The sequence below is a fragment of the Castor canadensis genome, chromosome 5, assembly GCF_047511655.1.
Source record: "Castor canadensis chromosome 5, mCasCan1.hap1v2, whole genome shotgun sequence".
In the NCBI taxonomy this organism is placed as follows: domain Eukaryota; kingdom Metazoa; phylum Chordata; class Mammalia; order Rodentia; family Castoridae; genus Castor; species Castor canadensis.
The window spans coordinates 46,580,484-46,588,631 of record NC_133390.1 but is presented as its reverse complement, the minus strand read 5'-3'; the positions used below and the strand labels follow the sequence as shown (position 1 = coordinate 46,588,631).

Genomic DNA, 8,148 nt, shown 5'->3' with positions numbered 1-8,148 from the left:
ATACTCTAGAACATTGTGCCATAAGTAGATCACAATCCACAGAAAAAGAATTATTGGAGTTTTGGGGTTTTTTTTTGTTTTTACCTAATTTCTTAACATGTTTTGTCTAGGATAACGCTGTGAGCAATTCCAAAATTGTAGAATGTTGGAAAACTATGTATGTGTGTATATACATAAAGAGCAAAGAAAGAAGAATTAATTTAAACTTCCAGGCAAATAGATTAATACAACTTCTTAATAAGTATTGTTTCTACTATAAGTATTCATAGATGTTAATTCACCCCAACATGGGAAGTGCCTAGACAATTGGATGAACTTTCCTATATGATATCATTTATATGATAAAGTTTCCTTTGTGCATATCCTTCATATAGTAATATTAATTACAGAATATTCACTAGAGAGTAAGCCTTCATTATGAGATAGAGTAAATTCTAGTTGCTTTCATTATCAGTTTAGTCTTAAGTTCATAACATTGAAAAATAAAAAGAATATCTAGATAATTGACAAGAAACCCCTAGTGTGATGGGAATATTATACACCAATAAAAGCTAAACACATATGTTACATATGCAGTAACATGCATTTTATTGGGCGAAAGTATAAGAGCAGATAGAGTGTGATCCATTCATTCTTCTGGCAATTTGTGTTTATCCTTTAGGGATTGGTAGATAAGTCATAATCTTGTGAACTGGATACCAAGAATTGTGGAATTATTATGTTTATTTTAAATGATATGTTTATTGTAGTTTAAGATTGTTTGGCTACTATATAATATTTTGTCATGGTCTATATAAATAGCCAGTTTTAAAAAGAAGATCAGTTATTTGCATGATGGTTTTGTTTGACAAAAGAAAAACAATATAAGTTTTCCTACTGTAGCCATTCCAGCCAAGTAATCTCTCCGGACACATTTCATGATTTAAAGTGAGTGATGCCTTTTTATGGCATTCTCTGCCTTTGTGCTGCAAATTCATTTTAATTTCACAAATGCTTGTTGAAGTCTCCATGTGTGTTAGCAACTATGGTATACACTGCAAAAGATACAAAGAGTAGTACAAGTTTAAATTGTAACATAAAAGATCATGTAGGCCAAAAATAAGTATTATACAGGCCAAATGTGGTATAAGGGAAACAAAGAAACTGTTTAATGCTTCTCTTGAGTGAGATATCCTCTTTGAGATTGTCTGAAAATACTACATATAGGGATCACATTTAGTTACGTGTTGAAGAAAGTATTACATTTCAATTGAAAATTAGATGGAGATGAATGGGGAAGAGTTTTAATCAACTTTCAATGAATATAACAGATAACTGAGATAAAACATCTTAGATGAAATCAGGCACCTTCAGGATGGTATGGCATAGACAAAAGCCTACAGACTCCGATATTCCCAGGAGGTCTCCCATCCAAGTACTAACCAGGTCTGATCCTGCTTAGCTTGCTGTGTACAAATGTATGTAAATGAAAAAATGACACCTGTTGAAACTATTCCAGAAGTGGAGAGAGGGGTGGGATTAAGGAGAGCAGGGGAAGAGGTGAAATATTTAAAAATATGTTAGAAAAATGTTATTTGACTCACAGTTTTCAAAGGTATAGTACATGACTTATTGGCCTCATTGTTCACTGCGTGTGGTAAGGCAGCCCATCATGGCAGAAGTGCAATGTGTAGCAAAACCTATAACCTCATGAACAGGATGGAAAAATGGGGAGAGGAAAGATTTGGAGTCCTAATTTCTCCTTCAAGGGAATATGGTCAATGTTGTAAAACCTCTCAGTTGGACCGAGCTCAAAAAACTCTTGTCACCTCCAAATAGCTCCATGCTGGCAACGAAGTATTCACTCTGGAAACACTGGGGAGTATTTCAGACACAAATGATACAAAAGTGGTATAATTCATTGTGTATTGTTCTGTGTGAATGAGAGTATTCACCTGACAGAATGAGAATTCACTTTGTAACTCATTTTGGTGATAATCAAACTTAGAGAATAGTGGAGGATATGACTTAAGCAATAAACTAAGTTTTATTTGAAACCATCAAATCAAGTCAGGGTAAGCAAAGCCAAGGTGAGGAAAAATGTGTGTGTATGTGCATGTGTATGCATATAATCATTCACACTGAAATAAACATATGTATATAATCTATACATTCACATGAATATATGCATATATACATACATGCATATGTGTACCATACACTCATATACTCTAATAGTAATGACAATCCACTAAACTCATTAAGAGGAATATGATGCCATCATAGCTTTATTTATAAGCAATCATCAGCCAGAAATGTTTGAGAAGGTGAAAAAGTCAATAGGACAGCAGACATACTAACTAGAATTTTGCAAAATGGGCAGGTTTGTAGTTTTTAGGGTGAGTGCCTCAGTGCATCCTTAGGAATGTACATGAGATTTCAGTGTTGAGTGAGGAAATGCAGTGGTAGAACTGAAGACAGATCACACCCTAGGCCCTCATTTTGCTGTGCAAAGCCACATATTAAGGTATTTCTTCAATAATTTTCTGGGCATAAATGATAAACACCACAGATTAATTTTACATCTTTCCCAGATTGCCAGGAGCCTCCATGACATCGTTACATGTTACCATTATTGGACTTTTGGTAATATGCATTTAAAGATCTGTTTTGGAACTGTGCATCCAATAAATTTTAGATGTACTTTTTAATCATAATTGCTTCATTAGCATTATCCCTAAGATAATTGAGACTTTGTTCTAGCTCTTCCCAATTTTTCTTCTCTAAATAATACTCAATCTAATCCTTCATTATAATCTGTTAGCTTTCTGAATTACTGAATCTTTTCAGATTGTCAGAGAACATGGAAAACAACAGGAACTGGCCTTAGACGACATCACAGAGAGTAAAAGATAACTGCCCTCTGCTCCTCACTCATACAATTATAGGGCACAACATCCTCTTAGTTTGGCCATGCCTTCAGGGTCATAATTCTGCCATCACACTCACATTTTTATTTCTCCATTTAATCTGTAAATTGTATAACTACAAAAGGTAAGATTCACCATTTCCCAATGTAGTGCAATGAAAGGTTTTATATTTCTATTCCTATTCTTGGAATTCCTATATTCACGAAAACACAAACCTGCCTTCTCTACACCTATGAATTTGATTGAGTCTCCAGGTTGTCACAGGCATCATATTCAAGTCTTTTTCTTGAAACTACACTACAGTAACTATTAATGCCTTCAGGAAACCACAATTCAGAACATACAAATCACTAAAATGTTTTCATTTGCTTTCTGCTACAATTATTCTAGTAGGCAATAAAATTTGATTTAAAAGTCCTTGAATATTTTAAAATACATACACAAATGTTTAAGGAGTTTATGGGACACTTACATATTAGTTAAATAAAATTCTACCTCAATTAAAATTGAAAAAAACTGAAAAGTGACCAAATGTCACCACTTGATGCCAGTATAAGATTTTGTAACAGTTGAATAAAAAAAGAGAAAATATTATTAAGAGATCTAAACATTTCTTTTTAAAAATTTTGTCAGTGAATTTATGACTTGTTTATTTCTAAGACTGTAGATAACTGGATTTAATGCAGGAATTATGACAGTATAAAATAGAGAATCCATCATGTGTTGATCATCTTCTTGTGGAGATGCAGGATGCATATACATGAAGAGGAGAGGGCCATAATATAAAGACACGGATAAGAGATGGGCTCCACAGGTAGAGAAGGCTTTCTTTATGTCTTTGACTGACTTCTTCTTTATAATGGTAAAGAGTACAAATGCATAAGAGACAAGAACAATCAAAACAGTGAATAACTGAATTGAACCAGAGAAAATATAAACCATTAGAAAATTAATACTAGGGTCAGTACAGGAAATCTTAAATAATGGTAAAATGTCACAATAAAAGTGATGTATTATGTTGGAACTACAGAAGGTTAATCTGAATAAAAGTCCTTCATGAATTAAAGCATGAATAAACCCACGTAAATATGAAAAAGCTAACAGATGGATACATAGTCTATTAGTCATTATCATGGGATAGAATAAAGGGTTGCATATGGCTATGTAGCGATCATAAGCCATTGATGCCAAGAGGAAACATTCTGTGATTGCACTGATTGCAAAGGAAAAAAATTGAATCATGCATTCTGAGAGAGACATCTTGTCGTCCTTATCTAAGAAGTTGATCAGCATCTTTGGTGTCACTGTGGATGATAACCAAGTGTCCACAAAAGCTAAATTCCCAAGGAATAAGTACATGGGGCTATGTAGGTGAGGCTCATTCCATATGAGACCAATAAGCATGAGGTTCCCCACAATGGTGATCAGATATATCAACATATAACACTAGGAATACAGGGATTTTCCACTGTGGTTGGTGTGTAAGTCCTGTGAGGACAAATTCTGTCAGCAATGTTACATTTTCCTCTTCCATGTCCTCACTGGATGCCCTCTGAAATGAAATGTAGTGAATTGAGAAAGCATTCACTAAGGGGTTATAAAGTGAAAACTGGAAGTGTAGAAATTTAACAGATGCTCTTTAAACTTTTTAATTGCACTATAATTGATTGAAACAATTTTGGAGATCGAATAAATATAATAAATCCAATTATTTAATTTTTTAAAATGGAAATGGATTAACAGATTTTTTTTAATTTAGAGGTTTTCTAAGCATCTGCTGAATTTGTGGAGACATCATTGATATGCTACGATAATACTGTGTGTAAATGGAAAACTAATACCTGTTGAAACTGTTCCAGGAATGGGAGCAGGATGTATAAAGGTGAATGATGGAGGGGGTTAATTCAAGTATGATATATTTTCATACATTGTAAGAACTTTAGCAATGCCACAATGTACCCCACCCAACATAACAATAAAATTTAAAAAAAAATACTGTATCTAGATCACAGATGCTAGGTCAGGGAAAATGTGTTTTATGAATCAGAATTACAAAACAAATTGAATGCCAAGTGAATGATGTGGTCAATTTTAATACACTAATCATTTTTATGCATTAAAAATTTAAAACATGTAATGGCATTGGAAATTATTTTTTAAAATAATAATGTGGTCATGGAGAAAATTAGTTGCTTGGAATCAAAGATTTGGTCATCAGAGTTAACCAGGAAGCTGTTACTCTGACCCAGAAATACCTGAACCTGAATCTGGGGATATTTTATCCAAAATATTGTGAGATAAAACTTTAGAAAGTGGTTCAGTACTTTAAAAGTAAGTTCTAATCATCTGCTTGTTAAAAACCTTCCCCAGGTGATTTAAATGCAAGTAAATTGATTAGGCAATGTATGATAATGCCATTGCAAGTGATGAGGAAGACAAAGTCATAAGTGCAAAGAATTCATAATACAGAGTCGCTGCTATTCATGTTCAGTAAAAGAGAAATCGCGTCGATATGTAGTTACTTAAAATTGAGATTCACTTCCTTCTGTTCCTGACCATTTTTCAAGCTTATTGTCCTGTTTCAGTAGAATTTCTGTTACAGTCAATTCAACAAAATCATTTCTCATTGCAGAATAGAGTCCAGGTGGTTCCAGTGAAAGTCAAAAGAGAAACAAGAAAAGGAGGCTGAGATGGTGAAAAAGACTAGTAAGACAAGGAGTGAACAGAGACCACTGAGTATTGAACTAGGATATTTTTAGTGACTTTGGTAGGACCAGTTTCCTGCATGTGATAGAAATGAGGTCAGAGAGTAATTGAAAATGAATGAGAAACAAGTGCTACCCCAGAGGAGAGAATGGCATACAGGATCTAAAAAATGTGGACTTTTGACATTTGTACACCCCTTATGGGCTGCAGTAATTTTTTATCTGTATATCATCATAATACATTTTTAAACAGAAACAGACAATTCAGAAGAGAAAAAAATAAATTATCAAGAGGAGAAAAAGTATAGCAGAAGCATAAAGAGAAATCTGGATGTTGAAAAGAAAACAAAATGTTTAAGAGAAACAGGCAGAATATAAGAAGGACACAGTTGGATAAATGTGGAAAAGAAGTCACAGGACACAGGGAAAGAAGGTGTCAGAGAATGATTGCAAACAAAATGCAGGGCCAGTCTAAAGTGGCTGAGTTGAATGTTCGTCTGAACCTGATATTCTTTGACTATTGTCAGTTCCGACAATTTTTTATTTTCCGTTTATATGTCAAAATATATTTTTCTACAGGCTATGTATTTGAGAAAAACCTTTTATTCAAAATTTTACTGTTCTGCCTTATTTATATATGTGTTCTCACTGCCTGATAGAACTTTGCATATTTTGTGTTAATTATTACAGCAATTAGAGCTACTTTTTCAAGAAATCCTGCTGATGTTATTTAAGAGCAGTTTTATCCCAACAGTATTTCTGCTAGGAAAATAACTTAGCATAAAATATTGATGTGATGTGAATATTCTCATTTACATCCATCATTGTTGGAATCCTGTAAGCCAAATTTAAGTTTTATAACTTAAAAGAACATTTTAACTATCTATAAAAATGACAATGAATATCATTGAAGCTATTTTTCTCTTACCCATATCTTGAAAGAAATTGTAGAGATTCTTGAAAGCACTCTTAAAAAATACAAAAGCAGACCAACATACAATAATACACTAATAGCAATGTATTTGTAGCAACTCTTTTCACAAATATTTTTTGGAGGTGTCACTACTATTTGCAGAAAAATGTTGCTTATATAAACTTTCTTTCAACACAAGAGTCAATCAATTGTACAATTGTGTGCTTTCTTTAGAAGAAGAAAGATTTGGGAACTGAAATCCTAAGAGAGCACCAGGATTTCCTGTGGGACAAAGTGATGGTGTTCTACTGGGCACTGTGCATCTGGACACATATTAGAAGTCCCAATGGTCCACAGGTCATTACAGACTTTAAAATCATAAATGTCCATTCACTGTAGGTGACTCTAGTTTTAACAATTGAAATTATACTTTATGTCATTGCTTCCAATCACAAATAACACATATAATATATATGACATGCTTAGGCAAACATTATATATAAAACAGCTTCGATTAGTATGCTTTTATCTGAGCTAATCATAAGGCCAGTGGTCTAGGTTTGCTTCATGAGACAATTCAAGTAAAGCTGTCTTCCTCATGAAACTTTAGCTTAAATCGCAAGAACAAACAGCACTCCACAAATTTGAAATCTGATGAGAAATTCTAGGCAAAGGGGAAGAAGAAAGGAAAACAAAGACACAAAACTGCAGTGAATGGTGGCCTGGGTATGTACTTCCCTAGGTATCTTATTAAAATACAGACTCTGCTTCAGTGGTTGTGGGTCAGTCTCAGCAGTCTTCCTTTACAACAAGGAGGTGGTAGAAAATCCTTCATTATAGGAAGACCTAGATTGTTAGAGAGCCTTAATCATTGGAGAAATCAAGAATTATAGATGTGATGGTTTGAGAAGATAGAAGCAGGGCCAGATGTGGTCATAAGGCAACATAGGCAAGATTGCACAAGACTCAGAGGTGAATTCAGGGACTTTGTAGTTTATTCCAACATAGAGGAAAATTCTTGAGGAATTTTTAGTATGAGAATATAGTGTTCAGGTTTTCCCTTGCATATGAACAGTAGAACTGGTCAATAAACATTGATTAGAAAAGAAGTACTTAATTTACTTGTTTGAGGCATTTAGACTTGATACATGAATAATGGTATGCAACTTCCTGCAGAGTAGTACTTTTGGTTTTGGTAAGACTAGAATTTGAACTCATGCTTTATGCATGCAAAGCAGATACTCTACTACTTGAGCCATACCTACATTCTTGATTTTCTTCTTCATTTGTTGCTTTGTTTTATCTCAACCTCCACTAGCAAAAAAAGGGGAAATAGCAAAGGGCATATTTTTGGAAGACTCATCAATCAACTCTCTGTCCTTCTTAGAGTTAACTACGGACAAGGAAATACACAGAAAAAAATATAGCATACATAGTCATGGAGTGATTACAGTGCAGAAATATGGAGTAAACACTATGTTGTACACAGGCATCTAATAACCTAACTATGATTTGACTTAAATTGCAAGTGTTGTATAATTATCTCTTAATAAACTTTCTTAGGTATTTTTTTACCATGAAAGTTGTCCTTTACTTCTTCTAATATGGGTAATATTTCAAA

The 8,148-nt window shown here is 33.7% G+C and overlaps 1 pseudogene; it reads right to left on the bottom strand.

The window, feature by feature from the left end:
• Nucleotides 1-3,512: 3,512 nt before the first annotated feature.
• LOC109703282 (olfactory receptor 5H2-like) lies at nucleotides 3,513-4,449 on the bottom strand (annotated as a pseudogene).
• Nucleotides 4,450-8,148: the final 3,699 nt, after the last annotated feature.